Below are 18853 nucleotides of genomic sequence, written 5' to 3' on the forward strand. Positions count from 1 at the left end.
CATGTGCAAGAGGAATGGCTGAATCTAACTACATGAGCCCAGCTGAGCAGCCCAGATGAGGTATGCCAAGGGACACTGTCTTGGGCCACATCCTGTTCAACACTTACCAATGGCTAGAATGGACTTACTGCTCATGGCGTCCCTGTAAGACAGGTTGTGTTACCCCTTTTACAGGCCAAGTGATTCCCCCATGGGGCTGAACCGCCTTGTCCCCGAGGGGCGTGTGGGAAAGTGGGAAGGGTGGACGTTTCAGGGAAGGTGAGAGGCAGGGTTTGCAAAGGCCTTGGCCAGGCTGAAATGGGCTCAAATTCATGCATAGCAAGATGAAAGGCAAGAGAGACCTTTGCTTGGGGTTCAGAATACCCACCAGACACACACAGGATGTGGGATACCTAGGTCAACAGCATAAGTGAAAGAGGCTGGGTTTTTAGTTGGCAGGAAGTCTCGTATGAGTCAACAGGGGGGAGGTGGCAGCCAGCAAAGCTAATGTCACTGTAGCATCCACCAAGTGGAGGTACAACGAGTGGGGGAGGGAGGAGATACTCCCGAGTCAGTCTGCATCCAGGAAATGGAGCTCAGGTCTGGAAACCTGAGTCAGGGAAAGGGGCAGAGAGCTCACCGGGCTCTCTGACCCAGAGGCTGGGGGTGGAGAGGTGGCTCCTGGCTGCTGCTGGACACTCTCCTCGTCCTCTGGCATCCCCAAAGCGTATTAGTCTATTTCTGAACAATTACAGCCCCTTCTTGCTCTTGTCCGATTGCCTTGCCTGCCTCCAGAATACGCTACTCATTCAACTTCGGGTTTTATTCACGTAACCTGAGTACCTGTGGGGATTCCTTGTGACCTCGTTTCTACATGAAGTCACATTCAAAGAAGCCCAATCCAGCAAGCGAAAGAGAGAGCTTTCCATCTTCAGGCACACCTCTCAAAGAGATGAAAAAGAATGAGGTCCCTGTTTCCTTTTCTCTCTCACTATCTTGGGCTTCAAGTCTTCTTTAGAAACTTTGACTCTTCCAAGGCACCCCAAACCCTCCGGGCATCCATAATCGACCTGACACGCCATGACTCTCAACTTTCTGCATCCCCATTATACACAAAGGACTCAACACCTATGTCTTTTTTTTTTTTTTTCTTCTGGTCCCTCCTTCCCTACCCCCTCTATGTTCTTCTGGAGTTTTCTTTCCACTTCACTGCTGACCCAAATTCCTCCCTCCGACAGGGTGGGGGGACTCAGAGACTGATCTGGCAAGCCAGGATGCTCCCCCGCGACCTGGGTCTCTCCAGCACTGTCTGTCCCTTCCTTTCCTCCCAGGAACTGCGCTGGCCAAGATGGAGCTCTGAGGGAGCTGAATGAGAAGAAACAGAGCAGGCCAAGACCGCATTTTTGGAGAGTGGGGTGTGTGGGGCAAATATGGCGACGGGAGGGATGACGGGGACGTCGGGAACACTCCGCATGCAAAGTTTGTCCTCGGTGTTTGTCAGCACACGGTCGCTGTGGGTGGAAGAGCCTGGCCGCCCGTGCGTACAGATCCTACCTCAGATTGCCGTGTGATGGCTGCTTATAGTGAACAGCAGCAGACAGAGGGCCTCCCCCAAAAGTTCCCCATCACCTTGCATGGTTCATTTCCATGGCCATGGGCTCCTCTTCTCCACAGGGCTGACTCTCGTTTCTTTAATGGCATACCCTGAGATGTCCTGGGGGAAGGCTGGCTGGAGAGACAGCACTCACCACAGATTCCATGTGCCGGGCTACACTTCCCCGCCTCCTCTGCAGCTAGATTGGGGCCCCACGGCTTATTCTGCCCAATGGGCTGAGACGAAGGCAATCGCGGGTTGATGTGCCTCCTCGTTTTGCCATAGGGACTTTGGACGCCCCGTGTTCCAGACGGCATGCCAAAAGGGGGAGGGTCTCGCAACTCACGGGGCACCTGATACGCGCAAGAAATAAACTTCCATCTCAAGATTGAGATTTCAGTCTTGTCACTGCCACATGGCCTGGCCTGGCCCCGTGAATAGTCAGAGCGTCAGAATTAACGGAGTAATTGCTATTCTTGAGCTCTTTAATGTGAGGAAGGAAGAAGCTGTCTCTGGAGCCACCCGGGGCAGCTGATTGACGCTTTCCCTGACTGTCATCATCCAGCACAGATGGCACTTCCTGTTTGGTAACACCTCACGTGGGCTTCTTCATCCCCCACTGACTCTGCCAGTCACCATCCTACACAGTCAAATGTGCACAGTATTAGAAGTTTGCCAAGAACACATCCTTGTGTCTGCCAAGGAGTGTCTGTTAGAGGAAGAGTATTCTAGCAGACGATGTTCAGAGGAGAAATGGACCACCCCAGGAGGCAGCAAACCCCTTGTCTCTGAGGTGAGCACGTGGAGGTTCGATGCCCGTCGGGGATTTGGGGGGAGGGGGCATGAAGATGAGACGCCATCCCAGAAAGGGGAGGGCTCGGTGTGGGAGGGCAGGCTGGACCAGATGATTTTTAAGTCCCGTGCAACCCTGAGAGTCTCCAGCCCAGAGTCTATTTCTTTTTTTGGAAAGTGGATGAATGGATAAGTTTTGGTCACTAAGAAAGTAAAGACCTTAGGAGATCAAATAGCCTGGCTTAACGAGCAAGTAAGTATCATAACACTAACATTATCCTTGCTTAAAGGTATATGCTCATGAGATCAACGTTCTCGGCTCCCCTGAGGTCGACAAATGGTGACGAGTAGTCACAAAGGCATGTGAAGCATATCTGTAATTTACGTGTCAACCGCAAGGAGAGCTGAGCTGAGGGAGGAGTCACAGCCTTGAGACAGACCAAAGTCATCATGATAACAGCCCCGTAATAAGGGCATCGGTGCTTTATCATGTGCAAAGTGTTCTCCGTGACATCCTGAGTGCTTCGAGATTACTATCTCAGAGCTTATTGTCATACATCATACATTATCATATATCTCTGAATTTATTATCATAGCCTCTGGAGGAGACCGGCTGCCATTCTCACTGTATAGATGGGCAGGGAGATTTTCAGAGATTGTTCCCACCCAGGAACACATAGCAAGTTCAGGGGGGAAATCCCAAGACTTGAACCCAGATCCTTTGGTTGGAAGTGATGGATTTTAAAATAAAAGAGCATGTCTACTCCTGGCACTAGAAGGGACCAAGCTCCATTCGCATGCTCCTTGGTTCCTGAGGGATTTCTGCTTTCAGTGTGCAAGATTGTGTGGGGCAAGGTAGAGTGAGGATAAGGATAGCCCTGAACTGCTTAGAGGAAGAAGGATTTTTTTGGGGGGGGGGGAAGCAATGAACTGAGGCACAGAGTGCAGGAGTTCAGACCCTAACTCTGTTTGACCCATTTCACATCCATGGCACCCCAGTTTCCTCATTTGACAACGGGAAGAAAGATGCTGACCCACCTTGAAGAATTTCCGTGAGGACCCAGTAAGAAGACGGGCTGAAAACATTTCGAAAACCCTACAAAGACCAAAGTTGTCATTTCAAGAAGGAATTCATTCAGCGGCAGGTAACAGGGGCTCGGCTACAGATGGTTTTAACAGATGCAGCGTTATTTTTCCCTGGACACAAGAGTAGCACAGGGCAGGGTGGCAGGTGATGGGATTATGCCGTGGAGGGCCTGGCCTTTCTGTTTTCCTGTTCTCCCTTTATCCTCTTGCTGCTACCTTATAAACACAAGATGGGTGTCCTATCTCCAGGGTTGCATGCCAGCTCCAGGCAGGACAAAGAAGGGAGACAGAGGAAGAACCGGAATGAAGAATGGGAAAGTCTTCTTAGGAATGCAATAGCTCATTGGCCAGAAGTGCAATCAAATGGCCGGGTTCTAGATACGCGGGAGGCTGGAGGCGTGAGCACTTTGTGGAGGTGTGACCCGGAACAAATCCAAGGTTTTGATGGAAACGAGGGAGAGGCTGGGACCCACAGCGGGTGGTGGCCCGCAGTGCCTGCCATGGCTCCACTACTGAGACGGGCGCTCAATTCACAGGGATCATTTGACCTCGGTCTCTGGACAGAGTGAAGGCAAATTGGGTTGCCTCATGCCTGGAAGAAAAAATGGATCTACAGGATCCCGCTGTCAGGATGGGAAAGGGAAGTGGGCCGCGGATAGAGTAAGGCTGAGTGCGGCTGCGGGTCTGGGCATCTCCACGGTGTCTCTCCCCCCACCTTCCCCTGCCCCAGGCTCTGTTTCCTTAGCCTCCTTCCATGGGGCTGGGCCCGGGCGGGCTGAATTCGAGGAGCTCATCTCTAGCCTCTGTGTTTGTGTACGTCTCCACCCGAAGATGTCTAACCACAGACTTCCTCTTGACTCCTGGCAACAGAGAGAAAACAAAACCGCAGCAGCTTTCATTGCTGAAAACACAAAACTGCCTCCTTTGCCTAATAAGCCCAGACGGAGGAGCTTTATTTCTGCTCGCGACTCCAGGCCAAGGAGTCTCGGGTGGGCAGTCACATCGCCAGACTGTGCGGTGGGAACAAGCCACCTGCTGGGGGGCGGGACCCCGAGCTCCAGGAGCCTGCGTTACTGGCCGGCGGGGCTCCAGGGAGACCCTCACGGATCAGGGGGCCCTCACCTGCCCCAAGATACCAGTGGCCTCTCCCTCCCACCAACTCTGGTTTCAAAGCCCTTGTTTGGTGTATTTTTTTTTTTTATCCCCTTCTCTTAGTTTCTGGGCTATTAATTTCAGCTATTGGTCAATTCCCATTTTGTGCTTTCCTTTTTTGTTGGCTTATTTTTCTAATTCCTTATGATGCGTATTCAGCTCCTTTATTTTTAGTCTTTCTTCTTTAATAAGGAAGGCGTTTCAGGCCATAATTTCCCCCTGAGTTGAGCTTTTTTGGGGGTTCCGTAGGTTTTGAAATAAAATGTTCCTCTTTTCATCTGTTTCTAGATGGTTTTTGAGTTTCGTTTTAATATTTCTTGTGATCCATGGGTTATCTAGACCTCTGTTTGTTAATTCCCAAGCACTTAAGAATATTTTCAGCCACATTATTTTTTTATTTAAAAATTTTGGATTACAGTCAGAGAATGCGACCTATAGACTCTCCAGTTTTAAATTAAAAGATTTTTTTCTCTGTGTCCAAGTATGTGGTCGAACTTTATAAATGTTCTATGGGGAAGGACAAGCTGAGCTGGTGAGACCAGCAGAAAAGAATGATGTTCTAAAATGTTCTTGTTCTGCAGATAAGTCGCCCAGTTTCGAATCTTGCTTCTACCTGTCTCCAGCTGTGTGTCCAAGGACGAAACGGAGTATTTTTTTTTTTTTTTGAGAATTTGTTTTCCATCTTTAAAATGGGAGCAAAAGGAATATCCACCTCTTAGCATTTCTGCGAAGATGGTGTGAAATTGTGTAAGTAAACAGTACATATGCCCCATTGCTATTTTTATTGTTGGTTTGTTATTTTTGCAGAAAGGGAGGAACCTTTACTGTTAGTGCCCTAAGCTTTCTCCCTGCCCCAGAACTGTGGCTTCTGGTTATCGAGAGGCCTGGCAGGAAAGAGGAAATGGACGGCTCAGGGAAGCCACCACCGTCCTTGTGAAGGGAGCCACCTGAGGTGGGGGCCACTTGCCCAAGCAAAAACAGCGATTTGGTGGCAAGGCCAGGTTTCAACCTCAGGTCTCAACTGACCAGTCCCTCTCTCTCTGCTGGCGGTCACTCTGTAGTTTCTCTCTTGAAAGAAGAGACTGTTGACCAAAGGTTGGCCTCTGGGATAAGGGAGGGGCTGGAAGCTTCTGATGGGTGGCCACCTCTGAGCGTTGCCTTATTACAGCTTTGCCGTCTGGGAAGGGCGACTCTGAGGTCAGCAAGCTCCAGGAGAAGCTAGAGAAAGAGGGTTGGTTGGGAGCGGTTGGCTGCTTCGGGCACTGCTGTTTCACGGCTCGGTGGGGGGCAGAGGGAATCTCAGAACAGAATTACGAGGCAGGGGGTGTCTGGGCTCTCTGATTTGGGCCATTGATCTTAGGAGCAAGACCATTCATTCGCTGAGGATTCCCTGTTTCTATCAGCAATCATGTAACCATGCTGTGTTTGGACCATGCGTGGACAAGGATGCCTGTAACATATATGGATTTGTCTAGGCAGCGGGACTCTGACTTCAGATAGGAGTGTGTGCCGTGGGCTAGGCTGCCGGCAGGTAAGGCCTGGGATTGGCTCCTCCATATAAAATCTAAAAAAAAAAAAAAAAAAAAAAAAAAAAAAATTATAAGGCCTCTAATGATTATTATGAAAATTAAGTAAGTCAATGTTTGCAAAAGTGCCTTGTAAATCGCAGCACAAATACCGAAGAAAGTCATGGTGTGTAGAATTTGGTCTGAAAATGCTAGCTGACGCTTGACTGTGTCCCCAGCTCTTCGCTGGAAGCTGCAGAGAAACCAAATGGGGTTAAGCCTTGTTCGCCCATCGTGGGGCTGGTGGGCTTTCTCAGCGTGAAAGCCTTTCCCTGCCCCTTCCTTCGAACACGCTTTGATTAAGCACCTATTATAGGCCAGGTTCTGGGCTAGAAGCTGAATAGTATGGTGATCACTGTCTCCTAGGGGACAGACGCTGAGCAAACGGGTAGGTTGCAAAGCCCTGCTGGGTAGCCAGGGATTGTCACAGAGAAACGGATGGGTTCAAAGGGCACCAGGCAAGCCTCTGAGCCTCGTTGCATCATCTCTAAGATCCGGACGGGTGGCCTGAACATTCTCTTGGAAATCGGTAGCTTGGTTGGAGAGAGTAACCACGAGGTGGGGTGGGCGAGTGGACAGAGGCCAATTTACACCGGACCTAGCACTGGGGAAGAGGGAAGCAGTGGTGATCTTGGCCCTTGGAGAGTCCATAGTGCAGTGGAAAGACAAGAAAACAGCCAGCGACAGCGTAGTCTGGTCTGAGTTTTGACAGGCTAAGTGAGGCCAAGAGGTACGGGAGCCCAGAGGAGGAACCCTTTTCCCCAGCCTGGGAAGTTGGAGTGGAAGTTAGCAAAGCAGAGACGCAAGCTAAGGGAATTCTAGGCAGAGGGAACCGAATGAGCAAAGGCATGGAGTTCTATCCAGCTAAGACACAGAATCTGAAATGGGGAGCGATAAGGCTGCAGGAGGTACACAGTGAACTTGAACGCCGTGGTGGGGAACTTGAACTTTACCTTGTATGTAGCAGGGAGCTACTTTAGATGCAGAAGCATGAGATAAAGGATTAATCAGGCTTTGCCACCAGGATGGCAACTGCGAGTGGGTCCAGGGGAGGCAGGCTGCAGAAGTCCTAGAGGCCAACGTGAAAGGCACTTGTCTGGGGTTGAGCCCATCGTACGGCAAGTCTAGAGTGCCATTGAACTTCCACGGACTCAGCGGCAACCTTCCCCACACAATGCCCCCTGCCTTGCTCCGGTCTGGGGAGGATGGGGCCCCGAGCTGAGAACGCTCCTGCAGGGCCCAGGCCTTCAGAACAGCCCTCCGGGGGGATGGCCCCCTCCAGCCTCGATGGGCTAGTTCAGGCTGCTTTAGCTGGGGCCCATTTGGCTGCAAGGGACATTTTGCTCAAGCCAAATGATGACCTTGTGGAAAGGAGATGACGAAGTTTCACAAAACCCAGGGGTGAAAGCTTCAGCCCCGCTTCTGAGGAACTAAGAGTCCAAAACTGCAGAGTCCTGCCTAAGGCTCTTTTCCCACACTCGCGGCTCTCCTTCCTCCTTCTTCTCTCCATCTGAGGGCCAGCTCTCTCTGGTAGAGGAGAGCCCCACTGCCCGGCTTCTCCTCCTCACCGCCAAATGCCCCATAGTGGCGGAGGAGAGGACTTCCCTCTGGTCGCTGGGATCCGGGCAGTCTGAGGGGCTGTGCCTCGGGGCAGGGGGCCTGGGGCCAAGAAAGGGGGTGTGTCCTAGACAGCAGGGCTCCAGAGCCTACTCCTCTGGGTCTGTTGGGGGGTGGGCTTGTGGGTGGGAGGGGTGCCGGCACTGGATTGGCCCCCAAGGGCTGTCCGTTCTATTAGACCCGGTGAGCCTGCCCTCCAGGTGCACAGTAGTCAGAATCCACAGAGACCTCCACTCACCTTTTCAGGAAGGGAGACAGACCAGAAAAATCCCCATGTTTGCTACTGTGGACAGTGAAAGCAGGTAAGTAAAGGGTCTGAGAAGAGCCTGCCTTGGGGGTGGTGGGCAGGGGTGCAGGAGGGCCGGGCCCTTTTGCTACGGGCTTGGGGAGCCGGTTCAGAGCCTGGCGACCTGGTAGGAGGTGGCCGATCTTGGAGGAAGAGGCTGAGGCCCCTAGGGCTGGAGGCTAACGGGGGCAGAGCCAGCATCTTGGGGCTGAGGAGGGGCCCAAGACTTCTGGGGTGGGCGTGCGAGGTTCCTTTGTTTCCGATGCCCCGTGGACTTCACACGGCACCAGCTGGAGGAACCAGAGGCCATTGGGTGGTTTTCCCCAAATGTGGAGGAATCTCTCCCCTCCCCCACCTCTGGTGTTGCTAGAAGCTGGGCTTCCTGGGGGTTCTCATAAACTCAGGAGGCTCTGTAATCGTTTCCATATAGAATGGTTTCCCTGAATAGCGAAGGAGGCCAGCTGTAGCTGATGGAACACAAAACAGCATGCGCTGCTGGGGGATAAACGTGAACGCCTATCCCTGTGCCTGGCATGCCACCCCCCCCCCCGTCCCCCCAACTCCAGGAGGGAGGAGGTTGCCCAGTGGGTAAGCACGTGGCCTCTGGTCTCTGCACCACACGCTTCAACTCCGGCACGATTGCTCACCGGTCGAAACCCCAGGCACATTACTCAAATCTTGCCGGGTCTCAGTTTTCTCTCCTGTGAAATGGGCATGACGATAGCCCGAAGAAAGGTTGTGGTCCTCAGGATTTAATGAGACACCTGGAATAGCACGCAGCACGGGTGTCTGGATGGGCTCACTAACACTAGAGGTTTCGATGGTCACTGTCCCTGTTTTCGGCACGTGCCGCAGGGCTCAGCCCAGTCCCTTGTGGTTTCTCTATTGGTTTCCAGTGTGGTTACAACATACCTGATGTGCTAACCATCCCCACGTCCTCCGTGCTTGCTAAACTCTCCCCACAACTTGCTTGGGCTCTTTCCTCCTCTGGGAACCCTCCTTGTGAGAGCTGCCCGGCCACGACCTCACCGCTCCTTGGGGTGCTGCCCGACCCGCCCTCCTTCCTGAAAGCGTGCCGCAGATCCGGGAAGGAATTCGCCACTTCGCCTCCAACTCCCCAGGCTCAGAATTTCCACGAATCTCTGTGAGAGGGAGGCAGCAGCACGCAGCACGTCACGTCACGGTGCAGCTCTAGGGTGGCACAGCTGTAGCCCTAGCTGTGTGACCTTGGCTTGCCTGGGCCTCAGTGTCCTTGCGCGTCACATGGAGACGAAGCTTTGTTCACAGGGCTGTTGTAAGACACGGAAAGCAGAGACAATGCCTCCTGGCACCTATGAAGGGCTCACAAAAGATTGGATATTTCTATAAAAATAATCTCCAAAAGCCTGGCTTTTAATGGCTGTGATATCTACTGTGTGGGTAGATCATAATTTCATTAACCAGCCCCTTGTTGTTGGGCATTTAGACTGTTTCCACTCTTTCGCTATTATAAATAATGCTGCGGTGAACATCTTGTATATAAATCTTTCTGTTTATCTCTGCTTCTTTAAAAGAGCTCCCCAAAGATTGCTTGTCTTAGAACAAAGCCCCTGCCCCCCAGACTTTCCAGTGATACCCTTTGAAATAAAAGCAAAGCCTATTTTCCACCAGGGAAAGGAACATATGGAACATGTTAACCAAGAGGTGGTTCAGGAGGAAGGTAGAAATAGGTTCAAGATGGGTTTGGATCCATTTCAGGATGTCTGACACAAAGCCAGTGATACAGCTCCCCTCGAGCCTCCTTCCCGGAGCGAGGCAGAGGCTGATCCTCGGGGACCACTGACTTCTTTCTTTGAGAGAATTCCAAAGGGCTTTGATGTTCTTGGCGTGGGAGAAGCAACAATGACAGATCAATAAACGAAGCCAGAATGTGTGGACAATCCGGGACTCCTCCAGCCGGTAGGGGGCGATATCGCCTGCTTCTGTCTTCCAGTTGGGCCTAGGGTTTCTCCCTAACAAGGACTTCCTTTGTTGTTGTCTTAAAACTTTGGCTTAGGCTTTATATATTTCTCTCGCCTGTTTTCCTTCCTCTCCTCCCACCTACGCACTTTTCAGAATCACTTTGGGTTGCCATTCATTCATCCCATTCCTTTGGGAGAAATGTACTGCGTGCTTCCCCTAGGCCAGACATCAAGATTGTGTTCAGACTTTCTAAGACCTAGACACGCTTGCTCTGGAAGCTCCGACTCACACGGATCAAATGTATTGCAATTCACCCATATTCCATATGAGGTATATTTTTTCTGTGAAGAAAAATAAGGATTATATTTTATAACGTCACTTTTGAAATTATTTGGCTACAAGTAATTCGTTCCATCTACGGCCGGCTTTGATTTCGCAGCAGTTATGGGGGTGCTCGAGAATTCTTGCAAAGTGAGAAACATCTAACCTGCACGTCGTTCTCAAAGACAGTGAAATTTTTATGAATTTTTAGGAATGCTAAATGAAACCATTAATGCGGTTGATGTAATATTCTGTTTTGTGGACGTTTCAGTAAAATTTTATTCATTTCCATTGCAAAGCTTTTCCTTCGTGTTTGGGATCCAATAATTTTGTTTTCAGATCTACAGACAGTTTTTAGGGATCTCTGAAAAGTTCCCAGGCCCTGTAACCGTGCCCAGTGCCTAGCAGAGCCCTCTGTGAGGCTCAGGCACGGAGAAACGGAAGAGTTGGGACAGTTTTTACAGAGTTCCCAGGCCATCGAGTGGCACACTAATTTAGGTAAGCGTTGCTATAATGGAGTGTGAGCGGGACACAGTGAAAGTATCATTTGCTCTAAGTTGAGACTCCAGGGGGAGTCAGTGAAGACTTTCAGAGAGCAGGTGCGTCCGAGCCAGAATATGCGACTGGCGAGCAGTTTTCGAAGCAGATACCAGTGGGGAGGGTGTTGTGGGCAGGCGGCACAGCACATACAAAGGGGGTGGCCGGGAAAAGAACCTCTGCCTATGAACAAGCCAGCTGACCTCTCAGTGCTGCCCACACCGATCGCTAGGGCGTCGTTTTCCAGACCAGCGGCACTGGTGTTGGCAAGGCGGTCGTAGGCACCCCCCCCCCCCGGAACCTCCTCCGTGTTAATAGGATCCCTGGCGATTTGAATGAACCCCAAGATCTGAGAGGCAGGCTCTAGTTCCAGCTGGATCGGAGCTAGGCCTCCTCAGGGATTGGGGCTGTGGGAGATGGGGAAGGTGGTGGTCGGCCCGCAGAACTGCAGCCCCGACAGAGCGGCAGGCCAGCTGTTTCAAAAGTTGTTTTCAAGTTTGGCCTGCGAGCCCGTCTGGGGCGGGGGGCGGGGGGGGGGGCGGCCAGACAGTTCGACGATTGTTGGAGGGCTGGGCTTTTCTGTTTGGAGACTCCTCCATGCACTGGGCCCACACTGTCCCTTCTGCTGGCCTACACTCCAGACAGCCTGTCTTGCCTGTTGGCTCCCCTAGCCGGTGCATCACCGATTACCTAATAGACTGTAGGCTGTGTGCGTAATTTATTCCTGTGAGTAATTGATCACATTAGGATGAGCAGGGGAAGTACCAGGGAGAGAAGGGAGAAGAAGCATCAATAACCAGGGGAAGGAAAACTGCTACAGTCAGCTAATTAGATATCTCTCTTGAGCAGCTCTTTCAACATGATGGCCCATCCCGCCGCTGCTGGCTGAGCACCCCCTCCCCCTGCCCCCACGCGTGGAGGGGCTCTCTGACGGGTGAGGACTAGAGCCAGGAAACTTGGCTCATAGGCCGGGTAATCTTAGGCAAATTACTTCTCTCTGGGCCTCAGTTTTATTGACTTACAACATGGGGAAGGCTGGATCAGTGGTTTCCAAACATGGCTGATAGCGGAATCACCAGAGGTGTTTTAGAAAATATCAACCCCAAGGTCGCTGAGACAGGAGGTACGGAGCGAGGCCAGGAAGCCGCGCGATAATGAGCGCCTCCTCCGACTCTGACGCAGTTGGTCCGACAGAAATGCGGGAACCCCTGGGTGGGAAAGATAACCTCGGAGCTCCTGGCCTGCTCTGACGTTTCCAGGTCATTGGTAAGGATGGACGCCTCCAAGACCCCTTCGGAGCGTGAGGATGGTGCTGTGGAAAAGAGACTAGAAGGGCCAGAGACCCTTTATCTACTCCTGGCTGTCAAGAACTCACTCTGTAATCACGGTTTCTCCCTGAGCCTCACCGAACCCACCGCTAGGCTTTTATCTGAGCGCCATGTCGCCGTGTGCCCGGGGAAGATTTCAAAATACAGCGGACTGGCTCCCTTCGTCCCTAGAGTCTGCCGTAATATGTATGCGGCGGCTCAGGATGTTGTGTATTTAAAGGCTGCCGGGCGATTGTGAAGATCAGCTGGCTTCATAAGGCAGCGACCTGTCCGAAGGCATCGCGGAACGGGACGCTGGAAGACCACGGGACTGGGCAGCATCCGGTTGGAGGAGGCCACTGCCACGTTGGCAGGAAACACGGACCGTAAAGAGCCCCGGGCAGATCCTCACGCTCCTGTCGGTCTCTGTGCGAGTGTAGGCAAAGCCCACCGGTCACGCACTCCGGCGCGAGCAGAAGACCTGTCTCCCAACCGGTGCTTTTACGAATAGGAGCAAGTCACAAGAGCAACATGAATGTGTTCCTTTGTCTGGAACGTTCCTTTGTCTGGAGCGTCCACGGTAGCGCCTTCCATCCTCCCAGCCCAGTTGTGAGGATTCAGTGGACCCACTCGAAGCCTGTGCCCTATGAGCGGTCTCTGCGAGAACTGCCCGCTTCATCCCAGTTCCCCCCCCGGCCCTGGGACCGGCGGGAACTGGGCTGGTTGACTGTTAACCTCTCTCAACCCACCGTGGAAGCAGGACTTGGAGGGTCTGCTGCCGCGATGGGCCAGAGGGCCCACGAGGAGACAGATTCCCGGCTTTCGGTCCAGGTGGAAACTTCTGGAATTCCTCCTCTCCACACGGCCAGCTGCATGGCCCAGTGCTTTCGTGTTTTCTCTCATCTCTTGGGGCCGCACATGACAGCCCCAGGTCGGCACGCGCCTGCGTGCCGGCTAGCCAGTGAGACTGGAGCCAGTTTCCAGGGACTGAAGTCTCTCAAATCTGTCCCATTCTCTTCATCCCCTTCCCCATCACCTAACCCAAGGTACCTTCGAGGGACCGTTATTGCCCTCTGCAGATGTGTTCTCCTCATAGCAGCCAGAGGGGTCCTCTTATGATATAACTTAGGTCATGTCATTAGTTTTGACTGGCTTCCCATTCTCACTGGATTAGATCTAAACTGGCGTGTAAGGAATACCCTGGAACGGCTTCTCATTCTCTTTGCCTGAACCCCACACTTCCCCTTGTTTACATGGCCCTGTACAAACTGGCTTCCACGTCTCATCTCACTCCAGGCTACCTACCCTTACTCGCCTTGGGAGGCAGAAACATCGCTATGTGTCTTCCCAAGCTGTTTATTGTCTTCCTGTGCACATGGCCAGACACCGTCCCCCCCTCCTCGCGGTAAGGCGGGGCCGTATCTCGGAGTTCTTGTCAATGGAATATGAGTGCAAGTGAGATGCATCACCTCTGGTCTTGGCCCCCAAAGCTTTTTCTTTTTGCCGTTGACTGCATGCAGAGGCTGTAATGGACCACTCCAAGGAGACCTCGGAGGATGGCAGGGAGCTTGGGTTTTGAGCAACCGAGCAAAAGACCTCCAACCAAACACCCGATTGGTTCTGAGGAGAAAAAGGGATACACTAATATTGTCTGAAATCACTGAGATTTGGGGTTGGGTGCTCCAATGGCCCGACTCATCGCCTGTTCTCTGTTCCTGGAATATGTTAAGGTACTTTGTGCTTCTCCGAGGCTGTGTCCTCTGCTTGGAATGCTTTTCCTGACCATTCCTCACATGCTTGCGTCTTTAGCCACTAGGTCTAAAACTCACCACCAGCTCTTAGCCTTCATCTGTGTTCTTGTCTTTTTTTTTTTTTTATAGAACTTTTTACAACTTGTGTGTTGTTTTTCTTAACTTTGGTTTCCATTGTGCTCCCCACTAGAATGTGAGCCTCCAAGGGCATGAATCAAGTCTGTCTCACCCCCCCAGTGTATATCCCGTGCTGAACAAAGTGTCTGACAAAAAGTAGGCAGTTAACAACTATTAGCTGATGGAGTGAATGAATGAACCAATTATGTGTGATTCAGCTCAGTTCATTTCGAATATTTCCTGGGCACCAACTTTGTGCAAGGCACTTTACACACATATAATGCGTTCTCTACTCAATTCTCATTAAAATCCTAGTGGGGAGGTAAGATCATTACCCCCACTTTACGTAAAGGCATCAAGAGGCATTGGTAGCACCCATAACCCAGGTCCTTCACAATGGCATTCTCCAGCCACCATCTTCTCTGAAAGGTAGGTCCTATGGTCTCCGTTTTACAAAAGGAAAAACTCATGCTCAGACAGACTGAGTCACTTTCCCAAGGTCATGCAGCTAATGAGGTCATGCAGCTGGGATTTAAACCCAGGTCCAGGGGGAGGGAATGGAAGAGAATGGGGACACGCCTCTCTTACAGTGCTATTCTTCCTGATAGCCTCATTAGAAAGCCCCAAAGAATATCTGGAACATGGGTGGAAATGAAGACTGGATTTCTCCAGAGTCCCATGAGCTCGGTTTGCAAAGGGATTTCATTTTAAATGCAGGACCCTCTCTCTCCCATGACGCCTGGGATGAGGGGGCGCCATTTTGTATCCTGGGAATACAGCTCCCGTGACCTTGTGTGAGCCAGGCTGGCCTGGCCACCACCGATAAGCTGGAGGCATGAGTGCCCAGGTTCATCTGGGGAGAGCAGCCGGAGCTGTTGATAGGCAGAGAAAATCTGTGATTAATTATGGCAGATGAAAGTATGAAGTAATGAATCCTTCTTGAGGGCTGGGCAAGCTGAAGAGCCTCACTCTCTGGATGCATGTGGAGACTGCACAGCCCCTTCTGAAACCAGCAGTAAACTTTAATGGCTGCAAGTTCTGTGACTTGGCGGGCTGCGGATTGGATGGCGCATAGAACTCATGAATTCTCTGGGGTGGGAGCTAATTAGGGTGCAATTTTTCAATTATGGAACATTGAGCGAGCCTCTCCCCAGACCCCCTCCCCCCCATCCCTCAATGGATACACTCCATTTGTCTGTTTTCCTTTATTTCTTAATCATTTGATGATATGACAGCAATTATTTGTCATTTGGAAGAGAAAATCGTCACGGAGCTATTGTTTCCCTCCCCAAGCCCCAGCTCTTCTGTGGAGATGGTTACATTTGATAAATGGTCTGTGTTCCCGCCGCTCCTCCCCCAACCCCCACCCGGGGTTGGTGTGGCAACAGGAAAACATTAGCCTGTGACGCGCCTGCTCTGATTGAAACGCCATTTGTAGAAAGGCATGGAAAAGCAGGATCCAGTTTAAAAGAGCCGCAGCCCGGAGCTCTAGGCCCACCCACGTCACCTAGGTTGAGGCTGTGGGACATTTGCTTTGGGAAATTTGGTCACTTCTCTGAGCTAATAAGCCCAGCGTCAGGATCAGGAATGCAAAACAGAAATGGAGCAAAAAAGAAAAAAAAAAAGGCAAAGAAAAAAGCAGCACTCCGCCAGAAATGGGAACACTTAAATGACTTTGTTTAAATGTCATGGTACTCTCAAAACCCTGTTCTCATATGTATGCAAGTTAATTAAATGGAAAAATGTCAAATTAGTTGCTTAAAATATTAATGGCAGGAATTATCCCAGATTCTAGAGCAGGCAGTGCAGAGGAAATGAACCTTTTAGGGCTTAACCCTTTTTTGGGTCACCCTTCTCGCACAAAATAGATCTTTCTTTTAACCATGGGAATCTCCGTGACTACCAAAGAGTTTTGTGGGTTTCAGGATCCAAGCTTTCGGTGGGGGGTGGCGGGTGGGGAGAGGGTTGCCCTGCAAATCCGCCTGGAATACAGAACTCACTAGTGGCATTTATTCCTGTAGCACTGGTTTTTTCATGGGGGATTTGAGGTTTCCGGGAAGGCCCAATGATCCTGAACATGTCCCAGTGGTCTGTTCTGGGGTCTGGGTAACTTGCCATTTTTTCTTTTGGTTTTTGAAGGGTATTTTGGTTTACAGAACCCAGTAAAATGCAAAATAGGAAAGGCTTGCACAAAGAGGGGCACCCATGTTCTACTCACCAAATGTTTATTCAGTACCAACGGGGTCTAATGGCTGTGCTGACCAAAATGGTGGGAAGAGGGAGAGCCACAGACTCAAGGGCTTTGAATCCAGCAGGGAGAGGCCGCAGGGCCCCGGTCTGGTCTCATGGTAGCCTGTGGGGAAACTTAAGCCTCAAGAAAACAAGAAACGTTCCAAATGCCACACAGCTATTGAGTGCTGATAAGGCTCATCTATTCATGCACACAGTTTCTGCCCACCTCCCCCAGGGACTTCCATATATTAGGGGACAGCAGGGCAAATAGATACAGGCCCGTGCAGGCCACATGCCTAACACCGTAGGAGGAAGGGCAGAGGATGGACGACAGGGACACGGTTATCAGGGAGACCTTGCCTCTATCAGCCAAAGAGCATTTACCACTGACGATGGCAGCCAGCTCTCCATTCTGGCAAAGGCAGGCAGGGAAGGAAGGCAAGGCCTGTCTGTTGAGAAAGTACAGCCGGTCACCGCCTCGACATGCTCAGAAGCATCTTGCGGAATTCGATCGGTTCAAGCCTGACAGATGTTATCCCTCTTTTACAGTTTAGGAAAGCAGGAGACCCTCTTGGCAAGGGAGAGTGGCCGAAATGAGTCCACATGAATTTGTAATCCTACAGTGGCCAGTGGGGTTTCGGTTTAATTGCAAATTAGCAGTAGAAATACCCAATAATAGAGGTAGGGCCCAGTTTCCAAAAGGGGTATCCTCAGAAGGAAGGAGGAGATATTCTGAGTTGCCCTGTGAGAAAAAATTCCAAAAAACGTAGGGAACCCCTATCTATCTGTATTTTTAAATTTTTTTAATGTTTATTTACTGTTGAGAGAGAGAGAGAGAGAGAACGCACGCACGTGAGCAGAGGAGGGACAGAGAGAGAGGGAGACACAGAATCCGAAGCAGGTTCCAGGCTCTGAGCTGTCAGCACAGAGCCCGATGCGGGGCTCAAGCTCACGAGCCATGAGATCATGACCTGAGTTGAAGTCGGACGCTTCACCGACTGAGTCACCCAGGTGCCCCCAAGAACCCCTACATATGTTTATCCTTTTTTGTATCAGCCAGTGTAGCAAGTTGTATCATGGACCCCAAATACATTTCCCTCTTAATCTCCAGAACCTACGAATGCTGCCTTATATGGCAACAAGGACTTTGCAGATGTGATTGAATTAAGCATATTGAGGTGGGAAGATTATTCTGGATAATTCACATGGGCCCAATGTCATCGCTAGGGTCCCTATGAGAAGGAGGCAGGAAGGTCAAAGTGAGGAGCAAGAGAGATCATGATTGGAGTGAGGCACTTTGAAGACAGAGAGAGGAGCCCTGAACCAATGAATACAGGTGGCCACTGGAAGCTGCAGAAGACAAGGCAACAGGTTCTCCCCTGGAGTCTCCAGAAGGAACCGGCCCTGTCAATACCTTGAGTTCACCCCAGTGAGACCAGATTTTGGAACTGGAAGGGAATGAATGCACGCCGCTCTAAGCCACTCAGTTTGCGGTATTTTGTTACGGCCTCAATGAGAAACTAATACAGTCACTTACCGCTAAGTAACAAACCAGCTCGATGCTACTTTGTCATTCTTTGGCGGGAAGGGTTTGGGGGGAGCCGCTCGGTCTCAGATGATAGGTTGGTGTTCAGGCTCCTCACCAGCTGCGTTCTGGGAGAAGGGCTGTGCTCTTTTCGGGGCAATGACAAAAATGGGAGAGAAAATGAGCAGACACTTGCCATGTCTGTTACCGGTTCAGCTCTGAGACACCCCACTTCTGCTCATTTTCCTTTGGTCAAAGAAGTCACATGGCCAAGCTGAACACCAGTGAGTACCCTAGAACCGTACACAGCCTGGTTTAGTGGGAAGAACTGCAAAATGACACAGCAGAGGGCAGGGATATACGATTCTAACACTGGGGAGGGGTAGGAAACAGTTGGGTCCTGTCACACTTTCCTTGAAGATTCGTAATGCACATTGACATGTGGAGAGCTCCGAGAGGTCCTGCATAAATAAGTCTGTGTAACTCTGTTCACACGATGTTCTCCAAGCTTCTCGGCATGCAGAACCCTCCTATTAGCCTACAGGGTTAGTATTTTGAGACATGCTCCTGAAGGCGGTTCGTCTTTAGAAGTTCAAGGGAGGAGAAGACTGCGGGCTTGCCTGGGCCTTGAAGAGTGGATTCAAGCAGTTGATGAGGCTTTTCCCACGGGGGGAGCAAAACCGAAAATTGTTCGTGCTAATTTCCCTATCCTCAAGGGACTCTTTCTCATGAGAATCTGATCAAATACTCCGTTCCCTCATGGACAAGAAGAGCCCAGGATGAGATCCTTGTCTAAAAGAGCAAACACCACTGTCTGGGAGTCCGGTCTTCATTAACCCAAGGACCTGTTGGGAATTCCTCAAAAGGCAGACCCTCACCTCTCACCCAAGACCTGGGGTGCCTCCTGCTGACCTGGCTTCCTGCGAACAAGCATGGATTTGGGAAGTGTTGCTGGATGGGAAACAGAGGTGGGTAAAACAGGTTTCCCACCAAAGTTGATCATCAGGCCTGCTACTAGAAGTTTCCCTGGACTGGAGACCTGAACTCTTTC

General features: G+C 51.1%; 1 long non-coding RNA gene across 4 annotated transcripts in view; it reads left to right on the top strand.

Moving 5' to 3' along the window:
• The window catches only part of LOC125908924 (uncharacterized), a 27752-nt gene continuing 8899 nt past the window's right edge, over positions 1-18853 (top strand). Inside the window, exons 1-4 of one of the 4 annotated variants that reach the window (XR_007453481.1) lie at positions 191-2366; positions 3365-3510; positions 5185-5350; positions 5964-11353. This is a non-coding gene — a long non-coding RNA (uncharacterized LOC125908924). Of the gene's footprint in view, positions 2367-3364; positions 3511-5184; positions 11354-18853 lie in introns of those variants that run through there. The other 3 variants (XR_007453483.1, XR_007453482.1, XR_007453480.1) reach the window with 3 other exon arrangements.

Source organism: Panthera uncia (assembly GCF_023721935.1).
Source record: "Panthera uncia isolate 11264 chromosome B3 unlocalized genomic scaffold, Puncia_PCG_1.0 HiC_scaffold_1, whole genome shotgun sequence".
Lineage (NCBI taxonomy): Eukaryota > Metazoa > Chordata > Mammalia > Carnivora > Felidae > Panthera > Panthera uncia.